At 39.0% G+C, this 18,885-nt stretch overlaps 1 protein-coding gene across 4 annotated transcripts in view; it reads left to right on the forward strand.

Moving 5' to 3' along the window:
• The window catches only part of LOC129577211 (uncharacterized), a 134,863-nt gene that overhangs the window by 52,005 nt on the left and 63,973 nt on the right, over positions 1 to 18,885 (forward strand). For all 4 annotated transcript variants that reach the window (XM_055463855.1, XM_055463854.1, XM_055463853.1 and 1 more), the window contains one exon: positions 7,730 to 7,814. The gene's annotated coding sequence lies outside the window, so the exon portion shown is untranslated. The remainder of the gene's footprint in view (positions 1 to 7,729; positions 7,815 to 18,885) is intronic.

Consider the following 18,885-nt stretch of genomic DNA (forward strand, 5'->3'; position numbering starts at 1 on the left):
GTGCAACGCAACGCAGCAACGAGCTGTATGATGAAATGAGGAATAAAATGTATATTATGCGAATAGGTGCAATGAAGACGAAAGCAACGGATAATGAGAGGGGGAGAAGAAAATTAAATCGAAGAAAAATGTTTATATTTGGTACTCATTTCGGTTTCATTTCTGGCGCAACGAACAAACGCACATCCGAAAAAACGAATGTGTCCCGATTCCTTCTTCCCTTTACACATCTTCTACGCAACCTACCTAGCATACTTTCCTGAAACTTTGATCGCTGTGCTGACAAAGTCGTAGAGGAAACATTTAAATACATACATAACTATACTACTTGTGCCTTTCGTAGAGCAAAAGCGCGAAGAATAGGGAAAAAACACAGTAACATTGCATCATCACTTGGCATAGGTACCGAAATTGAAATAGAAGTAGGAAATGTGGTAAACCACACGCATTTCACTTATTTAATATGCAAAAGATGTGAAACGATTGTGTGTTCTCGTCGAAGTATAGCGACGTGAAGAAGCAACAGCCACAAAAAATTTAATAAATGATAAATATGGTTGAAGCAGGCATTTCACATGCATTACATCTTTTTCGCTCGCACGCGCACACAAAATGTGGAAATGAGCAGGCTAACACACAGAGCCAAAGAAAAACGAACGCAATCACCTCTGAGAATTCAGTTCATCGTGTATGTGTGTGTACATGTTGACAATTTAATGCTGTGGCAAATCTGCGGAATTCAGTTTAGTATCATCGAGAGTATTTTAAATTAGTTGGCAGAGCAACTAAAAAAATTGCCATCCCATTCACACATACAGCATGTCGCGATGTTGCGCTCATATTTCAGCTCAAATCTCGACACCGTTTCTTATGCTCTGAGGTATATGGATCGCGAGCGTTCAGCGTTTCTCGCTGTGTTTGTGTGTGTATTACCATTTTTTGTGAAGCCGATTTTCAATTCACAAGTGACTTTTAGATGTGATTACACATCTACTTCGAATCACATTACACCATATCGATTCTAGGGTAGCCCGTGTGTTTTTCGCATCTCAAAAGGCAGATAAAATCAAAATGGCTGAAAATTTCCCAAACATATTTTTTCGCTGCCTTTTAACATACACGAATTGTTCCGTATCCAACGAAAAAAAGCGCATCATCATATTCTTTTAAGACAGAAAAACTATGGTAATTGAGATAAAGTCATTTTGACGCCTTCTCTCATCCCTCGTATGAGTCTCTCGTCTGATATTCGATCCACACATTACGCCGTACATGTGAAACACTAGCACGTGAGTTCACGCAGCAGCAACAACAACAAATTAATAAGTATTAAATTGCAATTTAATCCAGTCAGTATTTCAGCCGCGTTAATATTGACGCGCAAAAGTGTGAATTTCGAGCATCATAAGCACATTTTGGCATAGCTGAAAATCCCATGCATTGAAACGGCGTCATACCAGGCCAACCGAAAAAGAAAAGGAGAAACGAGAATGAAACGAACGGAAATGGAAAATAAGTCAGCAGCTCAATGCCTTTTCGTATACCCGCCAATCTTTTTTGTGGGTTTCCCGCATGAAGGTATATTAAATTAACCTGGGAAACAAAGATTTTACCGCGATGGGTTTTCAACCCGGTGGAAAAGAAACAGAAAGAGAGAGAGAGAGAGAGAGAGAGAGAGAGAGAGAGAGAGAGAGAGAGAGAGAGAGAGAGGAAGTGAGAAAAAATGAGCAGAACAAACCATAACTACATAATGGAAAGGAGTGAGAGAAGTGGAGAGAGTGAGATGGAAGCATCACGAGTCAGAAAAAAAAGACGCACACAGAAACTTCCACAATGTGCGCGCTTTTCTTTTGTGATAAATTTATCGCATCCAGTCGATATGGTGATGTGGCATGTGGCAAAATTTGTGTGTGCAAAATACATTCATGAATATAAATTTTTTTTTCTTCTATCGCGTACACAATCATTCTTTGGTTCGTTCGTTTGTTATTCACACACGGAGCCTAGTGACGGTTGGGCTGGGCCAGGCCGCCTGTCGAAAAGATGTGTGTGCGTATGCCATGTATTCATATTTCATATTTTACATTTTGTATTTTCATTTTGCCATATGTATTCCATATTTCTTCGTAACAATTTTCTCGTTTTGGCATTGATGCCGCTGCTTCTGCGTTCCATGTGTGTGTGTGAGAGTTTTTTTCTCTCCCTCTCTCTCTCTGCTGAAGTGGTAGACGATGAAGGAAAAAAAAACATTTTGCCTTTTTAAATATGACAATTCAAATGGCTATCAGCAAAGCATTTTGAACAAATTTTCATACGTTTCAACACGTGCCAAAGTGTGTGTATGTGTGCCAGAACGAGAATTCAAGTGAGTGCTCGTCATTTGTTTCAACAGCCAAGTGAGAAAAGTGTGTTAAAATGAAAATATTTCTGCTTTTGATACCGTTTTCACCTTTTCTGACGATGTGCAATCGAATATTCGAGCGCGACAGAATGAGCAGCAGAGAATTTTTGCGATCGTTTTTCAGGATAACAATAAGGCGCTACAATTTGCTTGGTGCTCGTTACAACCGAGCCAGAAGAAAAAGAGAGAGAACAAAAAACGGAACGAAGAACCGTTCTCCTGTTAAAAGAAAAGTATAACAACGCATCTGTAAATTGAGTTGAACCATTTGTCACATTGTGCTGAACATGGATCAGAAGAGGGATTGACTTTCAATCCGTTGACTTTGAAAATGCCTTTAAAGAAAAAGTCATGGGCCAAATGATGAGAGGCGAAATGATGACGATGACGACGGTCGTCGAGGTGGCGAAGAAGCAAAAAGATCGGTGTTCAATATCATGATTAAGGAGCGATGTTGGCAATTTCTCTACTCACTCTCATTCGCACGCTCTCATACGAGCTGCTCTCAGGCGCATCATTTTTCCTTTTTTGATAAACCATTAGTTTACGTCAATGGTTGCGCGTGGATGAAGAATGTAAAACATTCGTAGCATGAACTTTAGTCATAAATATGTTCATAAATCAATGTATGTCCACTGCCATCTCCATAAATATATTAATCTTTGTGTGAGAGAACATTCGAGACCTGACTTCAATATCCAATCAAAATTCCAATACTTTTATCATCCTTTTCAATCGAGGCAGAAACTTTGACTGATTCTCTTCATGTGGTTGCTGTTGCTGATGTTTTCCGCTCTCTTTGGCACTACATGAAATGTAGAGCTACTGATCTGCTTTTTTTTCTTAATACTTTTTGTGTGATGAAACAAATTATGGTGAATTTGAATTTTATGCTCATATTTTTTATTTAACTTAAACCAAAGGCAGTATATTTCAAAAAAGAAATAAAATCAAGATCTTGTAATTCATTTTGCAAATAAATATATTACTTCAAAGTTACTTTGATGAAATACATTTCATGTAGTGCGCCAAAAAATAGTTTGTTGTGAAACAACAAAATAGATTAAGTAAATTAAAACTCAAGAACGCAGAGCGGAGCAAAGCGAAGCTCTGCGGTCTTGTTTTTTTCTCCGCATCGGTACAATTCTCCTGCCGTTTGCTCTGTTTTTGGTGGAATGAGATAAACGGTGTCGTTGAGAGCATGGCGAATATTCACATGGTTTCTTTTAACGAATTGGGAAATGTATGTGCTCGTTCGCTTGGCGAAATCAAAATTGAAATGAGAGACAAATTCGTGTTTCAATTGAAATCACTGATGCATTGATTGAATGACAGCCATTGCAAATGAACCTGAACGTAAATTGCTTCGAAGCACTCAATGAAATTAGTTTGTTTTAATGGGACCACTTTTTTTCGTCTCTCCCTCTGTTCCTTTGCCCATTAGTTCGATGCCCAAAAGCTTGATGACAACACATTTCGACTGGAATTCCAACCGCGTTTTCCCGTTCTCGTGCTAGTTGAGCCATGTGTTGTATGTGTGTGTGTGCCTTGTAACTATTTGCGGCATCTGATTCTTGTGCATACTTTGATTTTGTTTTTCAACCAAGCATCTAGATAAACAAGTGATTTGTATAAAGAAAATAAACTTCTTGACAATTTTTGCGACTCCTCCGTCCCATCGAGTTTGGCATGTATCTCGGCAGCATGTCGATACTATGTGTGTGTGTGTGTGTGTGTGTGTGTGGATGGTTGGTTACGGTGGTTTCCCCGTGTGCGCCACATAAACAGTTCTATGAAATTGCTCAAATTAAATTGACTGAAAGTGAGCGAAAAAGATTTCCGAGTAAAAAGTGGGACGCTGGAAAAGTTCCATGTCGCTTGATGTATGTGCTCCAACACCACCACCCGTCCTCTTTCGTCTATCTTTCTCATCTCGGTCGGGGATCATTCATTCGTTCGTTCGTTCATGGCATCTTTTGTTTTTCGCCATTAATTTCTTTATTTAGTGTGTCACGTTTCGAATCGGCGTCTTTTGATTGCTCCTCCGTACGGTAATAAAGATTGAGACAGAGATTTTGCCCGGTGCAGACGTGATGACATGTACACGTAGTCACATTGCTTGTAAGCGTGCGCGCGACCGCGCGCATACATGGCAATGCAAACGCATCAAGCAATGCAAATTCCAACCGAATTTGCGCTTTCTTTTTCATCCGCTTTTATTTGTGTGTTGCCGTCGCTATATTGGGATTCGGCCATAGGCCAAAGGCCGAGATGTGAATACAACGTCGAAGACGACGACGACGACGACGACGACGATGACAACAACAACAACAACAACAACAACAACAACAATAACAACAAAGATATCGACGCGAGTCGATCGTCGAATAGACGAGAAGAGCCAGTTGTTTTCGTAAACCAGAGTCTCGTAATCGTGTTTCTAAAGTAAATGTTTGTGTGCCAATCAAAGCGTATCACAAACAATTTCTGCATGTCGAACCGGCTTTTCAATGCGGCAACGAACAGTGAGAGAGTGTATTTACGAATCATGCCAAACCCAAAAGAATATAAATTATCGAAAGATATCAGATAAATTAAGAAGTTCACTGATTGCATTGTTTCCGTTTGTTGCCGTTTTTTTCCTTCTTCTCTCCACTCTGTTTGCTTTGAATCGAGTATTGTTTCCTCTACGATAACATGAATATAAACACCGAGCGATGTATTTTTTCTGCTTAAATTCGGCTTCAGTTTGTGTGTTTTTATTTCTTTCTTTGATTGTTTTCTTTTGTTGCTTCATTCACTGACAATCGAACCGAAAATTGAGCATCTTTGTGCCAATGTTTTGCATGAACTTGGACCTGAACTGAGCATACACACACACACACACACACACACACACACACACACACATACGCAAATATACGAAGAAACAAACAAAAAAATGTCAAAGTTTATCAAGAAAAAGAAAAATTGCTAATTCGACGAATGGCTGGAAAAGTTTCAAAGTGGCAACTTGATTGAATTCCAAGCATTGAATGCTTTCAATGGCATCGATTTATAAAAAGCAGCAAAGTAGCACGAAAATAGAACGCAGTGCCATCGCTGATTGGATGTTAAATTGCGACAAAATTAAATGTAGAAAAATACCATTTTGATTCCTTACTCAAATCATCTTTATTTTGCTGTCGAGAATTGTCGTGTGACGCTTGAGTTTCATTCACATACGCAGTTCCACTGGAAATGCGGGAAAAATACGCGTGCTTAGTTGTTGAGATATTTTCGACATAAATGGCCAAACTTCTTCTTCTTTTTCCTTTTTTTCGCCTTCGTAAATCGACTTTCTTCCATCAGTCGCGTGCTCATTTTCGCAACAGTCAACACACAGCTCGTATTTTCCGTGTCGCGCATTTATTCTTTTTGCATGCATTTCGATATCAATCCGGTTTGTTTTATCTACGTTTTGAACACACAATTTACATATTTTATGTTGAAATAATTTGATATGTTTTTCTCTTGCTTTCACTCTCCTTCGCATCACGGTCACTTTCGCTCGCATTTCGGCTCTACAATCTGTGCGGATCGGTGTTTTCATTTTATTTGCAAACATTTGCGGTTTGGTGTTTAACTGATCGACGTCCCATCTGTGCGATAGCCGTGCGTCAGTGTGATAAACTGTGGCAAAAAAAGCAGTTACACGAAGATTTGCACGAGATGTGGAAAGTGCTGAAGAAAAAAAAACTGGATTTTACACTCGCCCAGAAGAAGAGCGTATATACGATTCAGATTTGTAGTCGCACTTCTACTGATCTGTCTTTAACTACGGCCATTTGCGCGTTTTTAATCTTCTAAGTGAGTCATTTGACGATAGACACAACCACTCACTCGCACACAGACGCACAACAACAACAACAACAACAACAAAAAAAAACACTTGTGTGATGTACGTCCGAAATGATGCGCGAAAATGAAACGAAAACTCTTCTTTCGTGCAATTTATTCATGGGGAAAACAGGCGGCTATACGGTTTATTCTGTTTGTGTTTACACTACGGTCTTAATCTATATGTTGTAAAAGATGCTGATGACTGGTGGAAGATTCTGGATTTTTGCTGTTTATTGTTTATGGCTTGTTTTTTTTTCTTCGTCGTCGTGGTCGTTGTTTTTGTTGTTGCTCATCGTCGTTTTTTCATGTTGCCCACGAAGAGTTGGACGATTGATAATTTGCGCATTTTCTAATGAGAGATTATAATAAATTATTCAAACTTTTCGTTTGTATCTCGGTCGAAAGTAAACGAGGATGGATTCATTGGAAGAAGGGGAAAAACATGCGGCCAACACTAGGGCCAACATGGTGGCCTGTTTTCACTCTCTTTCTTTTTCGAAATAATATCGCGGCAGCTGGATGAAAAATGAACATTGCCATTGGGCATCATGTTTTATTCCAGTTTTCTAAATGCCACTAAATAATTTACACATTTGAATAGCAAACGAAAAATGTCATTTTCCGCGTGCAATTTTGACACGCTTTCGCGGGAAAATAAGTGAAAAGTAATAACACTTTATGATGCTAAACAGGCTCATGAAATGACAGTTTTGTATCTGATACGCATTTGTTTGGCATATTTCACTGCCATCAGATTCGTAACAAATGCGCCCGAGCGCGCGTGATAAGAATGCGTATTTAATTTCGAATTATATGATTCAGTCGAATTTTATCTTCTATTCTTTTGTTCGTCTGTTTTGTTCGGGTAATACGCACAAATCAAATCAAAATTACGGTATCAATTTCAATTCCATAGATCAATCATGCTTGAAAAAGACGAATTTAGGAAAAGTTCGACGGTGAAAAGGCATTCAATGGAAAGGAGAAGAAATGAAAAAAAAATTGGATGAATGAACACGGAGCACAGATTTCGTAGCCGTAGAAAAATATATTATTAATTCGGACTTATTGAATTTGGTTGGATTGAATAACATTGCTTATTGGGCTGTTCATATCAAATTTGTTCCTCTTTTCGATCGAAAAAAGGCTTTATTTAATCAGAAAAGAATGTTTTTGTTACAAGACAAAAAAAAAAACTACCAAAAAAAAGAGAAGAGAAAGAATGAAGTATCTGGAGCAAATGCAAATGTTCAAATTCGTACGAGGGTCAAGTGAATCAGTAAAATGATCTGTTTAATGGGTTTCATCAGTTTGTTTCCTATTCAATTAAAGCGGCTTTTGACGGGATATCAACATTTCTTCTTTTTTTTCATTACTCATTTCGCCATTTGTTGTTGTTTTTTGTCTCACCGGCTTTTCTTTCTTTCTTTCTTTTTTTCTATATAGAGTGTGGTGCTTTCGTTTTGGCTCCATCAGCTAATTTGTGCCAGAGCATTTCGTAAAGTGGCTGCCGAGAAAAAAACATCGAACCGTAAGTAACACACACACAGTCACAGTAGAATGATGATTTATTATTCGTTAGACGTAAATCATCTCTCGAAGCTCAAGTGCAGACGCTATACATTTCGTATTTCTTTTTCGCTCAAACTTTTTTCCCCATGTAATTTGTATTGAAAATGGTTTTTTTTTCTTCGTTCCTCGAATCGCACAATCGTACCGGTGCCGAAATAATGATTTAACATTTTCAAACCGAAAAAAGAAAAAGAGCACGAAATTCCAATTGAAATTCATTCGAGATACTCATTTGCATTGAAATCGCAAGACGCATTTTACCATAATAGAAAAAAAGATGTCGACCATTTTACCATGAACGAAGTGCTGCTGCTGCTATCGAATTGCACAAACAGAAACAGAAAACGTGAAAAATACACATCACATAACTATCGAATGAATGACATAAATCGTTTCAGCGATTGATGCGACGCATGGAATTTTACTTGTTCAACGTAAACGAAAGTATAAGTGAAGCGCACATACACACACACACACACCGAAAAATAGAATGAAGATGTTGTTCAATTGCTCTTTTGCCGCTGCTTCTGTTGTAATAACATTTTATGATTTATGCAAATTATCACATGTTCACGCTCGCATCTCACTGTGTGCGAACGTAAAGTCATTTTCTTTCATTTGCCGCGTCGTCTTCGTTGTTTTCGATGGTGCTTTTTTTTTCTTCACCTCTTCTCGTTTTTTTGTTTGTTTATTCGACCATAAGTTTGGAGAGGCAGTGAAAAAAGTGAGTTAGAGAGTATTACTCTCAGAGTAATGTGTCGAGCCTTTTGGTTTTTGGAATGCCGCATAAAAAGTGTATTTGTGTGTCACTGTTATGATTATTGTTTTTCGAGCATTCTTTTCACTCCGTTCATTTATGCTCACTCTGTATGAGTGGGTGAGTTAGCGAGTGAGCAGATTTGTGTGTTTTCGTGTTGGGTTGTGATGCATGCGAGCATAAGTGCGAAAGCGAGCATTGCGAACGACAGTGTATGGGAACAATAAATTTTATGTACTTGAAATACTCGTTTTCGGTATGTGAAAAATCTGTCTGCTGCACAGTATTCACAACACATAACATTCCATCTCTATCTGCTCCCTCTGTCATAAACTTCCATCAAATCTTGAGACGTAAATTACATTCACATCGCGCATATTCTTTTTTTTTTTTTTGCTGTTCCTTCATCGTCGTCAGTATTGTCGTTTTGGCACAGAGATAGAGAGACAGGGCGAGGGAGATGTCTTTTTCATGCAACACCATTTTGAATCGGTAGTCAAGTGTGCGTGCGAAACTTGTGTCCGCGTTTCGCGTAAATTATAATGCATATGGATGGATGGATAATAAATGGGAGACCGCTGGAAGCGTCCCGCACAAAAACGGAAAAACCGACGACGAGAGCGACTTTTCTTTTGTTTTTATGGTGTTTATTGCGTATTTTGGTTCGGTGGCTAGAAAGATGGATTTGTGTGCTATTTTGTGTGCATATAGTTAGTGCGTGTGTGAGAGTGAGCGCGTTTCTTTTGTTTTTTTAGCCGGTCGTTCTTTCTTCCTCTCGCACTCTCGCATTCTTTCTCTTTCTATGCATTTGGTTGACAACGGCTTTACGACCATTCCTAATGCTCAATTCTCACCAAATTCTCTCTTTCTCTCCGTCCCATTTGCTTTCCCTTCTAGTAAGAGACGAGATAGATTGAACCCGAAACGCGCGCGCTGGAGCAAGTTGAGTGTTTCGGGAGGGTTCTTTTATGCGTCTGCTCTCCATAATAATAAATATATTTTCACTTCAATATAGCGAAAGCTCATCGAGCCGCATATGCTACGCATTCTAAATACCATACCACTGCACGATTTCCATTTTACATCTTCATTTTTCTTATTTTGTTTGTTTGTTTATTTGTTGTTTGCTCGGTCGTTCGGGTTGTGATGTGCTGTTGTTGCTTGTATATTTTTTTTGCTGGTTGGTTGCTTGCTTTCATTCGTTTTCGTTCATCCCTTGGTTCGTCGCTTATATTCTTCGTTTGCCTGTCATTGTCACATTCCATTCGAAATACACGCTCCAGTTCCAATTTTTATTCACATCTTTCGTGCTATTTCTATGTTGTGTGCAAGACACACGTAGTTTTTTTTTCTCTTCATCTCTGTTGTTCATCGTTGCGCATTCCCTTCATGTGTGAAATCCAATGAGAGAGCCTAACCAGAGAGCGGAAGAGAGAGAGAGAGAGAGAAAAGCCAAATGGAAAAAAAACGGCATCAGCAGCAACAACACTCTTAGCGCGACCCAAACGATGCTACTTTTTTCCGTCATGTAGTTTGGCTCTTGCGAGAAATCGAAAGTAAAATATGGCAAACAGCACGATTGCTCGTTAGTATGTGAGAAAAAGGCAAATGGGATATATTGAAATCAAGAGTCAGAAATTGTCACACACAACTTTTTAATACAAAACGCTCGCACCGCACTCACATACACACACACACCAAATAATGGCTCAATGTGCTCTTGCTCTCTATCTTCTTTTTTTTCTTTCTCTTGCTTTCGTCGGCCCACCGATGAATGAATGTAACAATAACAAAAACTCAGCATTGCTCTTACATTCAAACACTCAATCTTTCGCTGTCTCCCTCTCTAACTCACACATGGTTTTGATATGAGCCCGACTTCTTTTTTTCTCACCAAGGACAATCGTAAACAAGAGCTAAAAAGTACGACGAAAAATGGCACGCAAAGAGTGTCAAACAAATAAACCAAACGAACGAATGAATGGAAAAAAAGAAAAAAAGAAAACAGCACGTAACGAATTATTTCAACAGCAGCTGAAAACGAAGAAAAATGGGCAATAGACGAAAATGGAACGAACACCGAGACAACCGCACACACAAAAGGAATCAACACACAGAGAGGCAGAGAGAGGGACAATATGAGAGTGTGAAAAAGCAAGAGAAAATGCGATCTTCCTAAATTCGAACCTTTTTTATTCGTCGGCATACATCTAAAGCCACCTCATTTGCTCAGCTGTCGAAGCTGTTAATACGTAAATTTTGACAGAAAAAATATACGCATTTTTTTCGTTTTGCAATGAGCCAAAGTGTTGTACGAAAGAAAAAATCAGACTCTTTCGCAAAGAATTTGCTTTTGCTTTCAATTCTATGTCATTTTACTTTTGTGTTGTGTTGCTATTCCATTCCACACACACACACACACAGAGAGAGAGAGAGAGAGAGAGAGAGAGAGAGAGAGAGATACAACAACACTTCTCCGTCTCCTGTTGACTTTTTACTTTTTGCGCTCAATCATCGCACAATGTTTGTAAAGAATGCTTGAAGAGAAAGAGAAAAAAAAGTAATGCACATCGAACACATTCGACACAATCCCTGTCGTTTTTCTCTCTCTCTCTCTGATGGGGATCACTTTAAACTCGCAAATAGCAAATCTCAAGCAAAGCACAACAAATAAAGAATTCCGTTTTTTTTTTCTGTTGTTGTCGAAAAATTCACAATCGTATCGTGAATAATAGATAATCCTGAAATATTCGTAAATATACCTACCTACCTTTTGCACACTTGCCGAATGTTATCAATGCCAATGCGACCAAATTCCAATATTTAAGAATTGTACAACTCTCTCTCTCTCTCTCTCTCTCTCTCTCTAGCTCGCTCACGCAGTCTGAGTTGTCGCCATCGCCATTGCCATCGTCGTCGTCGTTGTAATACGAACAATGGAATTACGAGAGATGTGTGTGAATTTTTTTATCATGGCCAAACAACTCAAGTGCCAAGGATAATTGGCTTTAGTGAAGCATATCACTTGTCGAAAAAGTTGGAAATTCAAACAAATTTTGCAAAAGTATTTTTAAACATATTGCCACTTTTCGCACATATATACTTGCATTTACTAACGCCGCACTGAGCTTTTAATATCCGGCATTCTTACAAGTAAATCGTCTTCTCGTTAAAATACCGCCAATCGGTTTAAATTGCATAAAATGAGCGATTCATTACAAAATGACAAAGAAACGAGCGAGCGAGAAAGAGAGAGAGAGAGAGAGAGAGAGAGAGAGAGAGAGACAGATAGAGAAAAAGAGTATCAAACTTTTGCTATTATTAATTACTGGCGCTTTCAATGCGATTCGCTAGACTTGGTTAATTTATTAGGTAGAAGCGCTGTGTTACCCACTCTCGGCGAACATACGATTTATTTGCCACACTTTTTTCTGCTCCTTCTACAATTTATTCAAATAGTTGTGCCGCAATCACAAGCTAACAATGGTTCATATTGAAATTCATCTATGAGAGGCATTGCGTGTCTTTCTTTCTACCTCTCTCTCCTTCGGTAACATTATTTGAATGCGAACATTGAACGGTGTGTCGCTTCGAGAGTCAATTCAGAAAAAAAGCTGGCGTTTTTTTCGCGTTCATCGTTCTGCCGTACTTTTTGCATATATAGTAGCGCTAGTTCGTGAGCATATTTACACATTTTGTGACGAATCAGTGGAAATGGTATGGCGTGTCGAACACCTGCGGGCTCGTTCAGTTTTTTCAACGATATGAGAGCTAAACGAGAGAGAGAGAGAGAGACAGAGCGAAAAAAAGCGAAAACGAATTCGTTTGTTTGCTATCCGCTATTTATCTGATTCGCAGATACCGTTTGTCTCCTTTCGTACGGCTTTTAAATATCGATTTTTATCGCATCGGTGTGATTGCGCAATCGGGACCCGTTCAGCGTTATTTTCTTTCATTCATTCTTCAGTCGACTGTTGCTGTTGTTGCTGCTGGCTTCCTTTAATTTTTCTGCACAAGTTGCCGTTGTCGTCGTTGGTCGGTGTATGTTGATTTGGTTGTTTTTCCCTTGATCGCGTCGCTTGATTCAATAGGTTAGCTCGATTTGTCCTTTGCCATCTGATTATACATTTTTGTGTTCTCTCACACTCACTCATTTGCCCACCCGTTCGCTGCTATCAAACGACCGTCGATCTATTCTCTTATTTGACATTCAGTTGAACTCTCTCTCTCTCTCTCTCTCTCTCTCTCTTCTCAGCTCTTCCTCCAATTTTTCCTGCTCGTTTTGTGTGCAACGCTCGCGTTATTTCGCTCATCAGATTTTGAAGCAGCACACAGCAACGCTCGAATCGACAAACAAAGTCAATATAACCATTCGCAATGAAAATGCCATAACACACAACGAACCTGAAAATGCGATGAATTCCACAGAGCAGAGCAGAACAGAGCAAAGGGAAAAAAGCACAAATCGCGTACAAGTGGAATGCAGTTCGAAAAACCGAAAAGCAAGAGAGAAGATGGAAAATCCGTAAGGAGCAAGTCGTCATTGTGAAGGTGGAAAAGAATGAAAGAAAGAGAAAAGGAGAAAAAAAAACCGAAGCGCCAAGACCAAGTAACATAAAACCAGCGATAAAACTAAATAGTTTGAAATTCGTTTCTCATTTCGTTGACGTTGCCGTGTGCCATTCTCTTTTTCGTCCTTTCTCTCGCTCGCTCGTTCACTTTTCGCTCAACTGCGATGCGGTGTTCAGCCATTCTATTCAATTTCTACTTGATACTTGTAACTAAATCGCTCGAAGCTCCGAGCAATGCCCGATAAATGATGACATTACAGAATAAATGAATTGCGGTGATGCACACACATACAAAAATTGTAGAAAACGAAAACGAGCGAAAAAAACGGTCTTGTTTCTAGCTCATTCTCAGTCACTCCTTTGCAGTACGATGCTTGCTTTAGTTCGATTCGTTCACGATATTTTCATACATAAGTATGGAAATTGTATTCAATCTCATCGAGCGTAAGCGAAGCAAACACACAAACACACACACCGACACACGATAAAAATAAAATAGCGAAAATGCATAAAAGCGTGCAAATAAAACTGAAACGATGAGCAAAACAATTGTCTGAATGTGAAATAAAGGCAAATAAAATTGGATTTCCCGCAACGAAGAAAAATGACATTGTGATGCAATGCATATTGTGAAGAACGGCGATCGAACGGGCGGAGGTTGTGCGTTTGTTCTCGTTTGCTCGCTCTTCTTCGAATCAAGTAACCAAATATACACACACATTCGATGCTAAGTCGAACGGTTTCTATGGGGTGGCAGTAGAAATTCATAGTTGATTCCATTCTTTTCCACCGGCTGAATTAGATGCATTGCCATGGCGATCGAGGCTCACGAATACACACCGAAGTCATATATTATATTCGTTAGCCCAAGGTGTATTTCGCGACGTAGAAGAGCGACGAGCGAGAGTCTAGAAAATTAATAATAGATAATTATTTCCATGAAAATGTCGCCGCAAATGAGTCAACCGAATGGATATGGCGGTGTTATAAGCCATCGTCTCCAGGGCATATTTTCGCTTTACACGGGCGGAGCGAGAGAAGGAGAGAGAGAGAGAGAGAGAGAGAGAGAGAGAGCAGCACAACAGACATTCAAGCTGAAAATATGCTCGCATACAAAAATAGCCACCCCAATAGCTAGCTTTTGTGGAACCGAGACAACGACAGAGCGACAGCAGCAGCTCAATGAGAGGGATGCGCTCTTTTTCCAACTATTTTATTTCTTTCACAAATTCTTTTGTTTTCACTTCATTTTTCTTCCATTCGAATTGTCACTCTCTTTCTTTCTTTCCGTCGCCCTTTCATCCCATGCTCGTTTCCGTTTCGGATTTTCGCTCAAGACAATTACAAACTCAAACCGAACTGTTTATTACCGTTTATGCAGTTATTGTCACCGCTATGGCATGTAAATGCGCTGAATCGTGTGCACATTCTTGGTGGCACGACAAAGAAGAAAAAAAAAACCGCAACAAAAGACGAGCTGCAGCGCATCGCGCACCACAACCGGCGTTACAATATGATTTTAGAATAAAAGACCAAGACCGAGACCAAGTCGTTTGGGTAACGCCCGATAGCGAATGCAAATCTATTTAACAAAATGCATGCATTTGTCATATCTATTAAACAAACATTAAATGAATGTTTGTACGCGCAATATGTACATGTCAATATTTTCCTTCGTGCATTTTGTACACGGGATACATGTCATACTGAGTGCACATTTTCGTCAATTCCGAATTCGGTTGTTCGATGTTTGCATTTAGCCTTTGCTGTAGGTGATCACAGCACCAATGGAAAACAACAACAACAAGAAACGAACGAACGAACACACAGCTGAAGGTTATTTTGGTCCGCGTCTTATTACATGTACGCGTCATCAAATATCATCAAATTTTGAATTCACGTGATATGTAAAAAAATAAATATGCTCTCGATGTGAAATTCACCGTTTGAGGCACGTTCATTTCACTACCCTCAAATGAAATCGAAGTTGTTGACGAGCGTGAGCAAAACAGCAGAAGCAGCAACAACAAACGAAAATGCGCCAAATCATTTGATGATGACGGTTGTGATTGCTTCGCTGATGTGATATTTATCAACGCATGCATGAACAAGTGGTAATTGAAAGTGCATTCTTTCTGTACGATTATCGAAGCGCAGAACGAACGAACAACAAATCATCGCAATAGTCAGCACATTTCAAACGTTCCTCTGGCATTTTGAATGAATGTTGGTAAATTAAAATGCTTTTGATTATATTTTTTTTTCTGTTGCCAGCTACTTTTTTTCGATTAACATCTACGGGTGAAAATTATTCAATAGTTGCAATTATTTGCTGAAAATTACATAGGTGAATTCACCACGCACACAATGCCAATGTGTGAGTGTTTGGATGAGAGAGTCGAGTCAAGTCGAGTCGACCCGGTCAGCCACTACTAACTATACTTATTATCAAATGGCCATTTAAAATGTTGTATTTCATGTGAGAGACGGTCAGACCATCAAACCATGAGGAAAACATAATGAAAACTCATAATAGTCTCATGGTTAACAATTGTGAACAGCACACCAACAAAATGAATGGACGATTACTATAACCGGAGAAAGAAGTTGTGATTACATAAAGGGAGAGAGAGAGAGAGAGAAAAGAAACTAAAAAGAAAAAGAATATAGTAATAATAACAGCAACAGCAACAACAACTGGAGAAATTCAAAATGAAAACGTTGAGCCGCCTCGGGTCCTGATGCACACGCATATACACATGTACGTTTGTGTGCAAAATATAGTGTGGAATCGTCGTCCACATGAGAGGAAACGAACGAGTGTACGTTTTGTTCACGATGCAACAAAAGAAAATGCATGATTTCGCATTCGGTGCTCGTTCTCATTCATTCATTCGTTTGGCTCATTTAGTTACATGTTGCCACATCAAAGCGATGATGTATGTGCAAGTGCATTATTACGTTGCCAATTCTACAGGCGATATGAGCATGAACTGTGTACGAGTATTACTATTACGTGATGTACAGCACTTATCGTAGTAAGATGTACTAATTTTTTCATCCGTCTTTTGCGAAACAAGAAATAAAATTTTTGCAGAAAAAAAAAAATTCATCGGACTGAACAAAAAGGCAATAAAACTAATTGTTGCTACATTCAACGAATGAAACTCTGTGCGCATATATGAACGCATTTGCTCATTGAGACATGCCGAAAGAAAGAAAAATTTTGAAAATTTCACACACACTTTCTCAGCATTTTCCTCTGTTTGCACGGCACACAAAAGAGAGACAAACGACCACATTATTTTTGCTTGTTTAAAACGAAGGGAACGAAGACCAAGAGAATATAAATATATGAAATGTGAACGAAAATTAGACATTTATCGATATTTGCTATGTATTAAATCTAAATGGCGACCCAACATGCAATATGTTTTCGCCCGCGTGTTTCGCTCATTCGTTCTCCTTTCTTTGCCATCATTTTATTTTCTCTCTGTCTCTCGCTCCAGCTTTCGCATATTTTTAAAAACCGTTCTTTCGTTCGCTCTCACTCTCCAGAGTGCCAACAAATATCATGTTATTATTACTATTTGTGTGGAAAGCATATCGTGTTCGGTATGCGATATATGGCATATATGCGCTTATGAATGATGATAACACAAAATGATAAAATGTTGTAGTTATTTAAAACATAAACTCACTACGCTAACGTAACCGCAAACACATATAAAGTAATGTGTTGTTGTTGTTCCTACTGCTGCTGCTGCTGCTGCTGTTTTTCGTGGCTCGTATATTCGTTCGATGTGTGTGTGTGTGTTTTTGCTTGTTGGTACCGAGAGCGCATCTAGTTGTAAACAACTCATTCGGTTGCATCGGATTCGAATAGTGTGTATTTTTGCCATGTTCTTCTTCTTCTTCCATTTTGAAAAGCAGCCCGTCTGTCATTATATTATTTGAGAAACTTTGCAAACCAAAGATAGCGAGTGTTGTGTCGTGGGCACCGCGCACACCACGCGTTCACAGCCACTCCTGTCGACATACAACGTTATTCATATCGATGATGCATTCAATGGTATGATATGCTTATACTTTTGGGTATTCCACACACACAACCAATTCCCGTACCAGAAGATATCATATATATGTGTATGTTACACACGATTCCGAAGAAAAAAACCGTATGCACTTTGATTACAATTGCATAAAATACATTGGCGCATCTTGCCCACTTCTGTGCCACAATCGACACACAATATTCTTTGAAAGCCATGATTTTAGACGTTTATTTTGACTCTTCTTCATTTTCTCGCTGCAATCGTGCAACTATTTCTTCTTTTTTTTATGCTCGTTCGGTTTGTGCCCGTTCTCACTGTCTCTTGCGCGCGCGTATCCGCAAACCTCTCTCGCTCACAATGTGTCTCACTTCCAACACACCGAATTATGTGCATGTAATACATAAAGAGTAGTAATAAATAAATTTATACCTGAAAGCAAAATGAAAATATGGATACAAATTACACATCATTCGACAGAGAGAGAGAGAGAAAGATAGAGAAAGAGAACATATACATCGAACCATCAGCAGTGAAGAAAGAATGAGACGCGTTTATATGTAATACGCGGCTGTAGCCTTTATAATGCTAACGATAAAGATAACCAAGTGAACACGACGATTTGGCAAGAAATATAAAAGAAAGAAACAAAAAAAAAACACAGAGGCACACACACTCACCAACGGCACCAAGAAATCAAAAGAAAACGAAAATTAGCTGGGGAATTCTTGTGCACCAGCATTGTATAACATTATAGTGCATATTTTTTTTCTATCTATCTGGGCAACATGCTGGTTAGATATAGAATCGCGAGAGACACCCAAACTCTTTTGAATCCCCGAAGAAAAAGGTCAAACGTTAAAGGAGAAAGCGAACAAACACAGATAGCCAACAAAAAATACAGAGAAAGAGAGAGAAAAAAATAAAACAGAACCAACGAAACGAAAATGAAATGAATGTGTGTTTATGCAAGAATTGAAATGAAATATAACAACAACAACAACAACAAGCAGCACACGGGTTAAAGCCATCGAAAGGTTCAAAGTAACAGACATACACATAGTGTACACAGTGTCCTTATGCTCGTTGCACCCATTAGTTCGTTTTTTTCTCTCTCTCTTTCTTCAGTCTTTTGCTTCTGTGTTTGCCGTTCGTTCGAGTGTCCTGTGTGTATGCCATTGTCGAGGATCGAGTGCAACGCACTCATTTTCATTTTCATATTGAAGCATAAAATTTATTTTCATGTGCTGTTGCACTTGTTAAGTTCGCGCGCGCGAGACAACCATTTTTATTCACTGCTATGTGTTCGTGTGGTAGTTTTTGTAATACTCACCAAACACGTAATATTTGCTTACATAGATGCGTGCTTTTTACCCAACTCACCCCATTCTTCATGTCCTTGATCAGTTCACATCCTGCGTTCATTCATTTTTGTTGGTTCGTTCGAAGTTGTTTCTTTTTCGCCTTTTTTCGTCACTCTTTCTCAATCTCTTTTTCTGCTTGAACACTTGTATTCTTGTTGCATTCTTTAAGTAATATTTTCACTTTAAGTCAATGTCAGCGCCGGGCGGCGAATGATGAAGACGACGACGACGACGACGACGACGACGACGCTGAATTCAAAAGCATGTACCAGTAATAAGCGCACAT

Source organism: Sitodiplosis mosellana, unplaced genomic scaffold, assembly GCF_009176505.1.
Source record: "Sitodiplosis mosellana isolate CC-2019 unplaced genomic scaffold, AAFC_SMos_1.0 Smas_scaffold_6197, whole genome shotgun sequence".
NCBI classification, from domain to species: Eukaryota; Metazoa; Arthropoda; class Insecta; order Diptera; family Cecidomyiidae; genus Sitodiplosis; species Sitodiplosis mosellana.